Raw genomic sequence first — 17,205 nt, forward strand, 5'->3', positions numbered from 1 at the left:
AAATAAAAGAAATATTAATTTAAAATATCAATATTAACTTACAAATGTCAATAATAAACAATATTCCTTTAAGTAATTCTTGCCCTGTTTTAGTTTAGGGAAGAAGAAAACTAGACAGACTTCCCCCTTTCTTTTTCTCTTTCTGAGACAAAGTCTCACTGTGCAGCCAAGGCCTTCTGTGAATCTGTAATCGTCCAGCCTCAGTCTCTAGGGTGCTGGGATTACAGAGCTGATTAGAGACTTGAGTGGCTTCTCACAACAATACAGCTTCTTAAAAAAAAAAGAAAAAGAAAAGGAAAGAAAAGGCACTAAATAAACAGTAGTCACAAAAAGGGTGGAAGGTGTGAATTCCAGAATCAACAATGTAACACAAGATGCACAGATACAACAACAGACACTTACAAGGAATGCACAGAGACCAAAAAATTAGCCCCATACATAGGGGGAAAGTGGTCAATTCTATCCCCAAAGGCGGCCAGGCTTTGGTCTTAACAGACTACCTAATACGCATACATTCAAACAAAACAGACCAAATAACTACTATACATCCATTGAAACAAAACAGGGCAGTGGTGGCGCACGCCTTTAATCCCAGCACTTGGGAGGCAGAGGTAGGTGGATTTCTGAGTTCGAGGCCAGCCTGGTCTACAGAGTGAGTTCCAGGACAGCCAGGGCTATACAGAGAAACTCTGTCTCGAGAAAAAAAAAAAAAAAAAAAAAGAAAGAAAGAAAGAAAGAAAGAAAGAAAGAAAGAAAGAAAAAACAAAAACAGACCAAATACTATATATCCATTCAAACAACTTAAGAATTAAACAAAATTATGAGATAGCTACCAAATTGAGAAATTGAGAATGGCAGTAAAAAAAATTTAGTTCTTAATAAATGACTAACCAAAGTCTGAAACGGCCAGGTTACTTACAATCACTAAATGGACCTGACACATTACAATGCCTGAACTGACTAGTGGGATCCAAAAGCAGGGTTGAGCTGACATAAAAAAGAAAGAGTCAGGAGCTGGAGAGATGGCTCAATGGTTGGGCATAGTGGCTATGTTTCCAGAGGAACTAGGTTCAATTCCCAGCACCCCCTGGCTGTAACTCCAGTTCTAGGAGATCCAACACCATCACGCAGACAAAGATAGGCAAAACAACATCCACAAAATAAAATAAATCATAAACACAAAAAAAAAAAAAAAAAAAAAAAAGGCAGTGAGGCTGAAGCCAAGCTAAGTGACATTTAGTCTGAGGAGCAAAGAAAACAAATATGGCACACTGACAGTCTCTGAGACCCAGGAGACAACAAGAAAAGAAAGTGTCTGAGAAGGTGGGCAGGGGACTCCCAGAAGAACAGAAGAAAGAGAGGAGTGGGAAGTTCAAGAATGGCTGAAAAGCTGTATTCAAAATTGCCAAAATTTGGACATACGATGTCTTTCAGTAAGTAAATAGATAAACATACTGAGTTATACCATAACTAAGAGCAATGGGTTCACAGCTCACAGACTGTAAAGTGGAAATACGCACAGCCAAGACATAAAGACCTGGAGAGGAAGTTCCTATAACAGGGAAGCTGAGCGCAGCCGTCATTTCCACAGTGTGGACGTCTTATGCAGGAAGTCAATACAATTGATGTTTGGGTGGGATCACTCCTGAATAGGCTCAGTTTAAAGCAACAGAGACTACAAAGACAGATGAAAGCACTTCTTGACATGCTTAATGTTTTTTTTTGTTTGTTTGTTTGTTTTTTTGCTGGGAACAAAGAAGATGCTCCAAGAATGTGGTAACAGGAGGCTCCTCCTGAGAGAGTCAGCCTCACTTGCTGGCTAACATCCACTCGACAGCGGCACATGACAAAAGGAAGTAGTTATCTCAGTGAAACAGAAAGAAGCCAGTTGGAAGAGATTGCAAACTGTGTCATGCCAAATGCTTGGTGTTCTGGAAAAGACAAAACTACAGAGAGAGTACTAAGATCAATATTTGTCAGACGTGTGGAAGAAGAGGGACAGGATGAGTAAGTGGGGCTTGTTAATGACCATTACTCCATGTGATTGCGGCCAAGAGACATTACGTACCCCTTGGGAATGATCAACAATTCATTTCTGAGCACCAGGGTACAGCTCACCAGTTGAGCACTTGCCTTGGTATGTATGAGGTGCTGGGTTTAATCCTCAATGTTGAGGAAAAGGGTGTAGTGGGGTGCTATAACAAATACACCATACATGGGGGTGGTGCTTGGTGCTCTTCTAGAAGACCAGGGTTTGGTCCCCAGCACCCATGTAAGCTATAACCACCTAGAGCTCCAATTAAAAAAAGATACAACGCCCTTTTTCTGGCAGGGACCCACATATACACAAGACACAGACATAACCAGAGACACAGGCAAGCAGACAGACAGACACATACACACACACAAATACAAATGCAAGATGTTCATAATGGGAGAAATAGTGTGCAGTATGGAAACTACTTTTCCCTGCAATTTTTCTGTAAACCTAAAACTGTTCCATAGACATCTATTAAAATGAACTGTACCCCCTGGTTCACTGAGCTTCATTGAAAATAAACTAAAAAACCGCCAGGTATGGTGGTCAGTGCCTTTAATAGGAGTCCTCTAGGGACAAGTGTCTGGGCTATATAGTGAGACCCGGCCTAAAAAAAAAAAAAAAAAAAAAAAAAGACAAAACAAGATAAAAAAAAATCCACAAATGATTGTCATCAAAAGTTCAACGATCAGTGAAGTCATTAGAAATTAGGACAGTCTCAGAAACACTAAATTATACTAATGTAAATGTTCTCCAAGGAATAATAAATAGAGTCATTTGGCTGAAATAGAAGGATGTTAGACATTAACCCAAATCCACACAAGTTAATACAGCACAGCAGTGGTGATGTACACACACATAAGCATACAGACTGTTAATATATGTTCTCAGTGACTTGAAGGACAATTGAACAAACTAGTAATGACTTTGATTTTGTACATTTATCACCATGGTAAATGGAGACAGCAGTTCAGTAAAAATTTTCACTAAACTTCAACTAGTAGAGGATTCTCTTAAAGTGAGGAGACAGGAAGACACGACTTTACAGAAGAAGGGATTTCCATGACAAACAGAAGTTGGAGAGAAACATGTATGAATGCTATGCTAACAACTTACTAAAGATTCTTTTTGTTGTTGTTGTTTGTCTTGATTTTCAAGACAGGGTTTCTCTGTGTAGCCCTGGCTGTCTTAGAACTCAATCTGTAGACTAGGCTGGCCTCGAACTCAGAAATCCGCCTGCCTCTGCCTCCCATCTACCACTGGAATTAAAGGCACAAGCTACTATACCTTGCTAAAGATTCTTAATTTATGTAGTAAATAGAACTGAAAAGAATTGGAGCAAAATAATTCCGAAGTGAGAAGGAAGAGAAGACCCTGAAAATAGAGGCTATGAATGTGTGACTTAAACAACACAAGACTGCGCTCTAAAAACAAACTCTTGGTTTGTTGTTGTGTTGTTGTTGTTGTTTTGTTTTTGTGCCAGTAATAAGGAGAGTTGGTAAAGGAAAGGGAACAAGAGAAGAACGATATGCCTCAAGGACAATACACTTACTGGGTTACAACATAAAGTAAATAACCACCTGCAATGCAAGAGGCATCTTGGTCCTCAATGAAGTAGTAAGGAAAACAAATGACACTGGATGAAGAAAGGAGTTAGAAAAACCAACCAACCAACCAACCAACCAACCAACCAACCAACCTCCCTAAACTGGAAGAATAGAGTGAACACAAATAATGGAGAAGCCATGTGGATCCCAGCCCACAGCAAACAGAAGGGATGAACTCTATTTATGCTATAGATCTTCAAAAGGTTCAGGGATTGATGCAGGCTGGTGCACCCTTCAAGAGCTTTAGAAGCTGTTTATGAAACACTTGGGTCTCAAGCCTGGCCAAGATTCAAGGTTTCCTTTCTGCAGAAGTGCCCCAGGAAAGGCGTGTAGGTTCCCCAGCAAACACCAGAAGGATCCAAGCACGTGGAACAGATCTCGTTCTAGCTCACCTGTTTGCCCCATCAGTTCCTGGAATTTTGGTTACCAAAGCAAGGCAGTTTATCTATCAGGGAATCTAGACTAAGAGGCAATGAGACTTAAAATACTTTTCTTAACAATGAACACTTCAAAGGAAACAGAGCTTACGGAGAAGAAAACTACTATCAGCATTCTCCGAGAGACATTGTCTCTTCAAAAGTAAATAGATGATGGGATTAGTGAGAAGACACAGCAGGTAAAGGTGTGTGCTGCCAAGCTTGACAATCCCTGGCACCCACACAGTGGAAGGAGAAAACTGACTTCTGCAGGTTGTCCTCGAACCTCCATCATGCACCATGACTCATTCAGGAGGCACATGCACAGAGGTATATGCACACACACACACCTTAAACAAACAAGTAAAATTGAAAAACATAAAAACTGTGAGGTAAATTACATTGTCAGAAAGCTGCTAGAACAGTACTCTCCTATGCTCTTCCATAAGGTGACTTTGCCAGCCCATAGTCATCCCTGCCCCCTGACACACTACACACACACACACACACACACACACACACACACACACACACACAAAATTGATCATGTGGACCAGTAGAGTTTGGCAGGAATGATACTGAGTGGCAATGGCAGCCCACATAGGAACATACAGCTTCCACCTTGCTGCCTTAGAAAATGGGCTCACCAGAAACTTTTTTCAAAATAGATTCCATGCTATGAGAAGCCACGGGAAGGTATGAGAGTGTGGGACCCCAGCTATCAGCTCCAGTCATTACAGGTGCCATAAGCAAATGCATAAATGATTGTCACTGTTGCCAGGGTCTTAACTGAACCCTGGAGCGTGTGAATAAAGTATAAAACAGATGGGGCTGCAGTCGAGGTGGTTTTCCTATAGCAATAGGTTAGTAGAACAAACAGGAAACCACAGAACACCTAGCAAATAAAAATAGGCTCTTGAACATTAATGACGTGGTAGCAAAAATAAGAACACTCAATAGAAAGGGTAGGAGTTATGTAGACAAAATGATTCAAGGAACAGCATGGGAAAACATAGGAGTCTTACACAGCATAACCAGAATCACCAAGAGAGTAAAAGGACCTCGAGTAGAAAGCACACTTACCCCATGAACCTGTTCTCAGGAAGCTGCCCAAGCTCAGCTCAAACACAGAGCTCGAATCCCAGAACTGTGACAGAGCGAACAGCAGCAGGAAAGGTCCCAAGAGGGATATGTTCACAAAGATAAACGGATGGAGTGAAAACACTGCAGAACAGTTTAATCGACAGCAGCCTTTGGGCTGAATTTGATAGCTACTTTGAAAACAAAGCAAAAGAAGTGAACTAGGAACACAACCATAGAGTTCAAAGATGCCGGGTATGTGCTAGAGTGACAGCAATCACACACCTAGCTTCCCATGGTTTAGCTCCGAAAATCTTGGGTCTTAGAACGTAAACGCTATCAAACAAAATCCAATAAAACTATGCTCTAGGCTGTGGGATCCATCCCCCATATCAGAGAAGAAGAGAAGAAGAAGAGGGAAAGGATGGGAGGCAGAGGGAAGGAGAAAGATGAAGTTCAGTAAAGCAAGATCAGGAGCAGTACACCACAGGAAATGACTGTGGAAGGGGACTTTGCTCAACAAAGCCCATAACTAGTCAGAGCCCCATGGGGACACGGTTTACCTTGCTGCTGTAAAACACAGGCCCCTTTCTACCTTTATTTAACCAAGAAATGACTATTTTCCACAGTTCAGTATGTAAGGATCAGACAGGAACAAGTCAAGCAGGGCTAAGGGTGCAAGCCAGGGCAGGGCTATTTTTACAGAAGATGCAAGCAAGGCCCGCAAACCACTGATTGTCAGATCAGATTCATCTTGGAATATGCAAGAAACACAAGAAGACGGCCAATGCAGATGAGGACATTTCAAAACCACAATCTATTTGATATAACCAGGACACACATCTATTTCTCAAAAAAAAAAAAAAAGATTCACTCATATTCATCCCCCAAACCACACATTTACAAGTGTAAGTTAATTTTCAGAAAGACCACTGCACAAAGAGAAACAATTTGGAACAGTAAGTATTTTAAGAAATGCACGCTGTGGCTAAGGCTAGACCTTCATTATGATTGTATGTAAACCATCGACATATCTACTCCATTAGGGGGAAGGATTTTTATTGGAAATAAGAGAGAAAATATCCAGAGGCATCTGGAAGAGTCCAGAGAAGAGAGAAACACAGACTGGACATGGCCATGGCTGGAGAAGCAGGAGAGTGGTGCAGACAGCAAGAGATGGAGAACAGAGAGAGCAGGCAGACAAATCACCTGGATTATAAGGACTAGCTGTGATGAAAAACTCTTTGGGGGATGGAGAAGCCATCTCACAAGTTGCTAAGCAACAGTGGCTTTTATCCAACCCCAGAAATCCTTCTAGAGGCCAGCTTGAGCTCATGTCTAGATACACGAAGAGCCTGAGACCCGACAAGTCCATTTTTAATAATTAAAAAAAAAAAAAAATCAAGCATGGTGGTCCACAAGTATAATCCCAGCATTTAGGAGGCAGACAGGAGGTTCAAGCACCAGTTCAGCCTGGCCTCTACAGCAAGACAGAAGAAGCTGGGCAAGGTGGTGCACACCTTTAATCCTAGCACTCAGGAGGCAGAGGCTGGCAGATCTCTGGGAGGTCAAGGCCAGCCTGGTCTACATAGTGATCTACAGAATAGCCAGAGCTACATAGTGAGACCCTATCTTAAAAAAAACAACAACAAAAAGGCTTTCTATTCTCACATGTGTGTGTGTGAGGGGGTGGGAGTTATGTGTGCATGTACCTGCCTGCCACAGTACTCACATGAAGATCAAAGAATAACTTAATTCCACCATGTAGGTCGGTCCCAAGGATCAAACTCAGGTCATCAGGCTTGACAGCAAGTACTTTTACCCACTGAGCCATCTCATCAGTTCCAAAGCACAAATCTGGAGAGGTGATTGCTCACAACAGAAACCAAGGCCTTCTGCATACTAGACTAGGCAAGCACATCGCCTGAGTCATATCATTGACGCTGCCAAACCATTTTTAAAGCAATAGAAATACTCCTTAAAAACTGCACATGTGCTGGTGATAGTAGCACAGGCCTTTAATCCCAGCACTTAGGAGGCAGAGTCAGGCAGATCTTTATGAGTTTGAGTGAAGCCTGGTATATAGAGTAAGTTCTAAAACAGCCGAGACTTTACAAAGAAATCATATCTTGAAAAACAAATAAATAGGTAGGTAGGTAGATAGAAAGATAGATAGCTAGATAGATAAAAATAAAATAAACATGTACACAAAATATATGCACACACCTATGTAACCATATGGGCATGCAGGGCAGACTCTGCATCCCACTGCAGCAGGAAGCATGGTCTAAATCTCTCCAGTTAGCATCTCGTCCCAGGCAATACTCTTGTGCTCAGTCTCTCTCAGCGACTGCTGGGACATGAGCAGGATACCAACTCCTGTGTGTAATACCAAGCCATACAAGTGTCTCAGGATTCTGACTCCAGTGAGAAAGCCTAAAGTGCCACCAGGAGCAGGCCAAGAGATGTGCTAAAATGAGACAGCAAGGACTGGACATGTGGGTGGGGTTCTTCTTTCTTGTTATCTGCACCTTCACAGCCCCTCTTCCCTCTTCCCATCCTTTGCCCTTCCCAGCCTCTTAGAAGGTGGTTTCTATTACCTGCCCACTGTTGTATGTCACTTACTGAGGTCTGCTTATATTCTGATGTCTCCCAGTGAAAGAGACTTTAACCACAAGGAAAGCTTTTGCCATGGATTTACTGCTCTCAAAATTTGTCTGGAGTTTTCTGAGGCTCCCACTTGGGGGGGGGGGGACACATTAAGTAACACAGACTTTTTTATAGGTGGCACTAAGTTGCCTTTTTTTTTTTTTTTCCGATCCATTGAAAAGAGTATTTATTTTGAATATTGTTGGGCCTTGGACGAGGTAACTCCATTTAACCTGCAACCTTCAATCATGTAGCACAGGTAGAGGTCTCCACCTCCAGAGATTTAAATATTAATGAGTTATCTAAAGGCCAGGGGCGTAGCTAATTAAGTTATCCCCGCCCCCTTTTCCCCTCCCTATAAAATTAGGCTCCCCTGGCCTTTGGCGGGGGAAGCGCGTACCACCTACATTCATTTACCATGCCATGAACAATAAAAGCTTTGGAAAACCAGACTCCACATGTTGTCTGATCTGCCACCGCCAGGTTCCCAGCCTTTGGAAACTTGAGCCACCCACCTCCAGCCTGAGGCGGCTGTACCAATGTGGGACCCTCCACTGGTGGCGTGGGAAGCCTGCCCCAGACCCTGATGCCAGACCGCAGGACTCCCTCTTCTCCCCGCCAGCGAGATTTCTTCCCCACAGAATATTACAAACAAAGTCTGATTACATGGTGAAGAAAGGAGAGTCAAACCCAGTGCCAGGCATAGCCGATCACCAGATTGCTGAATGAGTAAGAGTGTAGCATCTATCTATTCCCTCATATCTTTAATCCCAGTACTCTGAGGTCAGAGGCAGGTGATCCTTCTGAGTTCTGTGGGCCAGCCTGGTCTACACAGCAAGTTCCTAGACTGTCAGGGTGACACAACAAACAAGCCATTGTCTCACAAAGAAGAAAGAAGAAAAAAGAAAAAAATGTTAATTTGGAAACACAAACCAGAAGAGAAATCATGGCGTGCTAACACTCAGCCTTTTCAAACATAAGCACCGGCTTACAGTAGACAGAAAATACAAGTACTCGTTAAGTCTTTAAAGCATTGCAGAACACCGAGCACTAGGCATCCTTCTCTCTTGCTTCATAGACCTCACCAGGGGCTCTGTGGTATGCAATTTCTCAACCGAAGAGCTGTGGAAACAGGATTACAATGCAACTATTTTAAGTTCAGCTAAAACATGTAAAGCACTACTGTCCTGATTTTTTCCTCATTGCCAGCTAACGTCTTTAAAAAAAAAAAATACAAAAATGATGGCTTCTGTTTTGATGTGACGATTTACTGTTGTTATTTTCACATAAAGTATAATTAAATACTTATTTGTTCTTATTTATGTGTGTGTGTGTCAGTGTCTACAAAGGGCCAGAGGGTGTTAGAAGCCCTCAGGCTGGAGTTGCAGGTGGTTGTGAACCATTCAATCTGAGCACTGGGAACTGAACTTTCATCTGTTGGGAGAGCAGCAAGTGATCTTAAGTACTGACCCGTTTCTTCGCCCCCCCCCCCCCTTGTAGTTTCTAATAGCGTAAGTATTAATATCAATGATGTCTATTCTACCTAAACAGAAGCTTTCAGTATGTAGGGCAAAAGACTTGAATGTTTGTTCAGTCTTTATTAAAACTGATTTTAGGGCTTTAAGAGGTGGCTCAGCAGTTAACAGCAAGGATCAGAGTTCAATTCCTGTACCCACATCATAGCTCACAACCAGTTGTAACTCCAGTTCTGCAGGACTCAATGCCCTCTGCTGGCCTCCGTGGGCTCCAAACACACACATGGTGCACAAGTATGCAGGCTGTAGCTGCAAAATTTCCCAGAACGTTGGGAGGAGCTAAAGTGGGAGGAGTAAGGAGAGGAAGAGGAGAAGGAAGAGGAGGAGCTAGGGGAGACAGGTCGAGAAAGGGGGGCGGGGACATGGCAGCAGAAGCCCTTGTGTCTCTAGCAGTCAAAGGTAATTGATATATCTAGGTTGGGTATTGGGTAACACCTCCAATTCTATGAGCATCTTGTTATTGAGCACTACCAAATATATAAAGCTATTAGATAATCTTTAAACATTAGAGTCTCATTCATACTGGGTACCGTGTGAATGGAGGAATGGTCTGGGCTCAGCTTAGCCTTGTGGAGACAGCATAGAAGATTGGCAGAGCCATCTCCCATACTGGCATCTTGTGGGTGGCAAGGCCAGTGTCTCTGGCCGCCTGAACTGGCTGCTTGAGCCGAGCAGGGGCTGAGAATACACTGCTGCTGCTCATGGCCACGGGCCTCGCCTAGTCGGGAACATGGTGGCTCTGTAACTACAAGCCAGATCGGATGCCGCCATTTTAAATATCTCACTCAACAGCAGGGAAACACTCAAACTCATTAAATAAAATAAATACTTAAAGTCATCTTGTAGTTATCACCTCATTATCATCTACTTGCTCTGTCAACATTAGGATTTCACGAAGCTGGGCATAGTGGTATACATCTGTATAGTCCCAGTGCTTGTGAGGTAGATGCAAGAGAACCAAGAGTTCAAGGCCTGCCTAACCTGTATAAGATCCTTATTCTGTCTCAGAAACGAAAGCACACCAAATGGCAGGAAAGAAAGGAAGGAACGAAGGGAGGAGGGGAGGGAGGAAGGAAGGAAGGGAGGAAGGGAAGAAGGGAGGAAGGGAGGAAGGGAGGAAGGGAGGAAGGGAGGGAAGATAAAGTCAAACGAGGAGGAGAAAGAAGAGGAGGAGAAAAAGAAGAGGAAGAGGAAGAAAAAGTAGATGCAAACAAACAAACAAACAAACAAACCGGAAACAATCTTGGCCAATAAAATGGCTCAGCAGGTAAAGTGGCTTGCAGTGCAGACCATTAGGATATTGACTTGAGTTCAATATCCAGATGCCATAGTAGGAGAAAGCCGACTCTAAAAGCTGTCCTCAGACATCCACATGCCTATCATGGCACATGGGCACCTACCCTCACAGCCATGCAGCGCACACATATACATATATGTGTGTGTGTGTGTGTGTGTGTGTGTGTGTGTGTGTGTATAATGAAAATGCAAATCTTCTGCTCTTCGGCTCCTACTGCTACTGGCACAGAACTTCTTCACTGATGGCCTAGGAGCCTTGTCTCCTGCAGGAGTCACAGAAAGTCAGTTATCAGCTCTACAACAGGGCACAGTATCAGTTTGTGGTACACTTGTGTAAACAGGGTTTTATTATGTTATTTCTTGTTTTATATATGGCTCAGATGACCTCAAACTTGCTGTCCTTCTGCCTAAACTTCTGACCAATCAGGTTTTAATTTCTCATGTTATATGGCTGGAAAGATGACTCATTGGTTAAGAGCACTGGCTGCTCTTCCAGAGGACTTAGGTTCAGTTCTTAGCATATACATACTGTAAAAACAACTGTAATGCCAGTCTTAGGGGACCTGACACCATCTTCTAGCTTCTGAATGCATGTGGTGTACTTATGTGCAGACAAAATAGTAATATACTTAAAATAAAAATAATAATAAAAAAATAAATAAGTTTTTTTTAATAATTAAATTCCCATGTTACATCTACACTAGGGAATGACTTCATTTTTATTTTTAAAAATGTACCTTTAATCTTTAATTATATGTATGTATGTATGTATGTATGTATGTATAGGGGTTTATACATGTGCCCACAGAGGCCAGAGGCATTAAATCCCTTGGTACTATAGAGTTACAGGTGGTTGTGAGCCACCTTATGTAGGTGCTGGAAACCAAACTCAAATCCACTGGAAACACAGACTATGCTGTTAACCACTGAGCCACCTCTCTACCCTCAAAGACTACATCTTAAAAATTGAGACATATAAAGTTGACCAATCAGGTTGTAAACATAGGTACTTCAGCCAGATGTGATGGAACATGCCTTTAATGCCAGCAGAGGCAGGGGAATCTCTGAGTTCAAGACCTGACTGATCCACAGAAGGAGTTTCATGACAGCCAGAACTACACAGAGAAACTGACTCAAAAACCAAAGCAGAACAAAACAAATAAAACAAAACAAACAAAAAAAAAACCCGAAATACATAAGCAAGCAAGCAAGCAAGCAAGCAAGCAAGCAAGCAAGCAAAGAGCCTGGGTGAGTCCTAAGTCTTTGGAAGAACCACAGGGATGAAGATTTGTTTTTTCTCACTGCTTTCTTGGTACAGTTCTAGCCTATGTATGTATTTGTGTGTGTGTGTGTGTGTATATACATATATATATATATATCACTTTATATTCTATTCTAGACTACTTGGTGCACATTAGTGACACATGAATGCCTTCTTAACTAACTTTCACTGAGATGAAATAAAACTAAGCTTCAACTATATATCACATACATAAGAAAAACCATTCCTCATGGCTGGACTAAAGGCAGGGAGAAATCTACAGAAATCTTTCTTACTCATTTCAGAACTGAGACTAAACATCACCTGGGGAATTCCTCCCGCACTTCACCCATTAGTGGGTGTTCCCCCCTCCCCTTGTCTCAGCACAATCCCCGAAAGGCAGAGCCATGAACGTCAGCAGAGAGTGGAGCTGCCTTTGCTGCCCACACGGTTTGCAGGAAAGATGAAGCAGTCCCCAGGGGATGCACAGAAGAAAGAAGGGGGTGAGGAGGTAGAAAGGAATTCCAGCTGGCTTCAGCTTAGTCAATCACAGGTGACTTGAATCTCAACAAAGGGGAGGGTTGAGGTCTGAGGAGATAAGGCATTCCCTCATGTTATGTCTGCTCAGGAAGTAGAGACCTCAGGCAAGGGACACAGGAAGGAAGTAGAGTCTGGTGCACAGTCAGCCAACAGGAAGGTGAGTAAGTTTATCTTCAGGTTGTGCAACTTGGCTTGCTTCTCTGCACATCAGCTGCAAGTGATAGAAAGGTGACAAATGGAGACTCTCCTCTCTCTCTCTGTCTCTCTGTCTCTCTCTGTCTCTCTCTCTCCCTCTCTCTCCCTCTCTCTCTCCCCCTCTCTCTCTCTCTCTCTCTCTCTCTCTCTCTCTCTCTCTCTCGTTCTCATACACACACACACACACACACACACACACACACACACACACACACACAGAGTCATTACAAAATGTGCACACCTGAGAAGCAGGCCAGTTTGCAGAAGCAGAGTCACCTGGCTCCAAAGCCAACTCTGCCCCAGGCTCCTTCAGGATCTCTTACCTGTAAAATGAGAAATGGCAGCTGGGCCTTTTAATCCCAGCACAGAAGAGGCTGAGGCAGCTGGATCTCTGTGATTTTAAGGCCTGTCTGGTCTATGTAGACCATTCCAGTAATAATGGAAGTGTTCAGACCTTTTCCTAAATGGAAGGAAGTTAAGGAAGAATGAAGACACTGCTCTGAAAATTTTCCTTACAAGCAGCAAGTACAGAGAAACCATAAAATAGGCTGTGTCTTCCAGATGTCTGTCTCTGTATATATCTGTCTGTCTGTTTCTCATACACATGCATGGACAGACACACACACACACACACACACACACCCAAAGATGGAAGAAAGCTGGTGCTGGCCTGCATGAGTCTTTCTCCTGAGGAGAGTCCGCTGGCATCAGAACACTTGCAGAGACCCTCTTATCCCAGCAGGACCTCTCTTGGAAGACTCTTTGGACTCCATTGAGTGTAGACACTACAGTAGAGAAAAGCCAAAGCCCAGGATGAGGGGAAACTGAGGGATTAGGGGCAGGTTTTCCCACTCAATTCAAAGGGAACTTCAAGGTTTAATGTAACACTGTGTTTTCCACAACAAAAGTCCCCCCCATCCTAGCTTTATTTCTCCATTACTAATATCCTTTACCATAGCTCTCATTCAAGTAAAAATTTTGTGCTAGAAATACATGTGACTTTAACTATAGCAATTTTGCACATTTCACACACTCCCTTGAAAGCCAAAGGAAGCCCATAAGTACCCAATTAAGTGCCAAAAAGACATCACATTAGAAGCTAGAAGAAGAAACAAAATGTGTGTCAACAGAGTAGAATGTTATTCAGCCTTAAAAGAGGTGAAATCACACTCTGTAATACTGATGACCCCAAAGGGACTATGTTAACTGAAATACAAAGACACAAAAGGACAGATTCTCACAGATCCCAGTTGTACAAGGTACTAGAGTAACCAAATTAGTGCAGGACAGCAGCACATGTCTGTCTGTCTACCATTCATCTGTCTGTCTATCCACCTACCTAGCAGTCTCTGTAGGGCTGGGGCTCAAGCCCAAAGCAGCCTTACTCATGCTTGGCAAAGGCCATACACTGAACTGAACTACACTCAGTCCCAAAGCATGTAACTCAGAAGCATATTTTAAGTGACTTTTACTCAGACACAGAAAGGAATTATTAAGAGAACACAGGTAGGTAGGATGCAAGGTTATTCTCAGGGGAAAATGACAGACAGCTCTACTTCCATGGTGTAAGAATTTAGAGCTGAGTTGGGATTGTAGCTCAGCAATAGGGTGTGCCTGCCTGGCATGTACACTGCTTTGGGTTCAATTGCCAGCACCTGTTAAAAAAGAAGAAAGGAAGGAAGAAAAGGAAGAAAGAAAAAAAAAAAAAAAAAAGGAAAACAGAACTTCAGATTTGCTCCAAACAAAGATTGCAGAATCCTTGTCTCAAAGGTTGCTCTGCTTCCTCAGCCAAGCTGGTGTAGTATTACTCCAACATGCTGAAGTGTGAGGAACTCTGCCTTTCACAGGAGAAGCCCCACCCTCTCAGGCTGTCCAGGCAGCTGGAGAGTTGGTCCACAGACCCAACAGATTCACATCCGCTCATACATACACAGAAAATAGTGTCTAAAAGAAATCTTCAACCTCATTATCCTCACAGGCTAAAAAAACCAGTAAAGGATCTCCTGGCCACTTCCAAGTGACAGCCTGTGGGTGTCTTACGTATATTCCTCTTTTCTGAATGCCCCAATATGTTATTCTGTAAGTGTAACTATGGTGGCACAGTTTGATGGAAAGAAAACTTTAGACTGGAATGATACTCTCAGGTTCATTTTTGTCCACTCCAGGTTTTTCTCAGTAAGACATGAAGATAACCAGTAGCATCTCTTCGGCAGAGATTCCTGTTGCTGTGGAAACTAAGCCAGAAGAAACTTCAGCCCATTCTGTTTGTCATGTGACAGGCCCAAGGCTCTGACCAAACCCCATTACAAATCCTCCCATCACCCCATTGCTTCCTTAGTTCCAGAAATTCAAACACCGTTTGAGAGGCTGCCCCCAAGTTTTGTACCTTTGGTTTGGTAAATGTGATTATTGACATATTTTCATTCCGAATGACAGTACAAGGCTACCTATGAGCAATGACAAGAGCTCTTTTCCTATGTGCTCCTGGCATGTTAAATAACTCAGCTCACTGTCTTCCCCATGGTCCCTCCCACAAATCACTTGGACACTGCATCCTTGAAGCCCATCACTCACTATTAGAAGACACTGGGCCAAAAGAGGTGAAGGCAAGCAGAAATATATAGAAACCAACTTGCCACTTCCTAACAGACACCTCTTGAGTGTTAAGTTTCCTCATCTAAAAATAGAGATCGTGAGGCTGAGGCTAGCATGCTTTGAATATGCAAGGACCTGGGACCAATCTACAGCCGCCCTCCTCCAAAAACCTCTCACTCAGTGATGACTTAGAAACCAGCAAAATGTTAGCACAGCGCTGCTCAGTCAATCGGGGACTTCACTGTCACAATGAAAACTAATCTACATGTGTGTTCTGGTGAACTCCTGCTCACCAGACGAGTAACTAGTCTCAGATCCCTTTCCCATCTCTGGCTACTCATTCTGTATTCTGAACCTAGCTCAAGCTTATTCAGTTAGGAAAGACTGAGAAAGAGAGACAGAGAGAGGGGAGAAGGGAGGAGATCCCAACATTCAAACACACCCATACCTCCCTAAAAAGTAGGGCAGCCTCTTGGATGCTTTTCTGTTCAATGAATCTGCCTCCAGACAAAGAGACTCAAGTTCTGTACCTGTGGGGAGCCGACAGAAGGCGTCTATCATCCTTGCAGCCATCTTGAGCCATATACCCTGACAAAAGACTTGTTTTCAACAGCCTACAACAGCTGAGCACACTCTGGCAACATCTTGTTTTAGATACCCAGGATTTTCCCTTGGGTGTGTGTGACTTAAAGGCATGACTTGAGAAGTCAGACTTATAATAGGCAAGAGGCAGACAGAAGAAGGACTGGAAAAACTTGGAACTTGGAGGCACTAGGGACTAGGAACTAGGGACTAGAAACTTGAGACTTGGGACTTGGACTAGGAAGAGAGACGAGAATAAACAGGACTGAATAACACTCTGTCTGGTCTCCATTCTTTGCGTCTGCCCTCACTCTCTCTCTTGCTGAACCCTGACCCGTGGACCGGAGCAGAAGTACAAGCCGAGACAATTTAGCCCCCAAAGCTTGGGGCAGTGCGGGCTCTAACAATTTTGGCCCCCAAGCTTTTGGCAGTACGGGTTCCAACATTTGGCAGAGCGGTCCCCAACATGCACCCACATGGTCCAAGTTGCAGTGGGCCAGGGAGTCAAGGAACAGAGCAGGAATCCATAGCACCCACTGTTGGCTGCTACAGAAAGAGCATTCATAAAGGAACCCCAAACCACAGGCCTCCTCTTTGGGTAGAGTTCTCATCCTACTTGGGGATTATCCCACTGTTTCTAAACTTTAAATTAGAAAGGGAGAGTGCTGAATTTGGTCAGCGATGCCAAATTCCTGAGTGTTAATGTTCTCAGCTGCTCCTCAGCAGGTTCACCAGGGCCAGGGCTGGAGAGGTTGTCTGCTGTGTTTTGGCCTGCTGGGAATGGGGACAGTGGTGTAAGCTTAAATAAAATTATCTACTTCTCATAATGAGTGGCTTTGAATTTGATGTGCATCTGAAGATAAATGCAAAAATGTCCAAAACTATGGATTAGTTTGCTTCCTCCTTCCCATCCTTCTCCTCTTCCTCCTCTTCTTTCACCTCCTCCTATTCTTGTTTTCCAGACAGGGTTTGTGTGGGATCCACCTGCCTCTGCTCCTGCCCCTGCCTCCCAAGCACGTGGATTAAAGGCAGTTAGCATCCCCACCACTTAGAGGAATTAATATTAGTAATGAGCAAGAGTTTCATATACATTCTCATTTAGTGCTCATCACAACCCTCTGAGCAGCCATTTTTGTTCTCACGGAAGAGCCAGAGTAATAAAAAGCTGAGGCTTCAACTGCTTTACACGTGGTCGTCTGCTCTACTGTAGCAGCGGTCAGGGATGAGGAAGGGCTGGTCACTGGACAGAGACCAGAAAACAGGCTTTATTTATAGCCAAGAACCACACAGCAAACAGTCATTAACGGCTCCTTGTGTGTCCCCTGGATTTCCACATACTCCCCACCCTCCCACCCCAGTCTTCCTGCAGGCTGGATATCATAAACTCTCCTATGAAGTGTGTCAGCCCCAA

General features: G+C 43.4%; 1 protein-coding gene across 4 annotated transcripts in view; it reads right to left on the reverse strand.

Moving 5' to 3' along the window:
- The window catches only part of Gcnt1 (glucosaminyl (N-acetyl) transferase 1), a 37,280-nt gene that overhangs the window by 7,672 nt on the left and 12,403 nt on the right, over positions 1-17,205 (reverse strand). The window contains exon 1 of one of the 4 annotated variants that reach the window (XM_076918259.1): positions 12,941-12,963. The exons of the other annotated variants lie outside the window; for them this stretch is intronic. The gene's annotated coding sequence lies outside the window, so the exon portion shown is untranslated. Of the gene's footprint in view, positions 1-12,940; positions 12,964-17,205 lie in introns of those variants that run through there. 4 annotated transcript variants of the gene reach the window in all.

The sequence above is a fragment of the Arvicanthis niloticus genome, chromosome 1, assembly GCF_011762505.2.
Source record: "Arvicanthis niloticus isolate mArvNil1 chromosome 1, mArvNil1.pat.X, whole genome shotgun sequence".
In the NCBI taxonomy this organism is placed as follows: Eukaryota; Metazoa; Chordata; class Mammalia; order Rodentia; family Muridae; genus Arvicanthis; species Arvicanthis niloticus.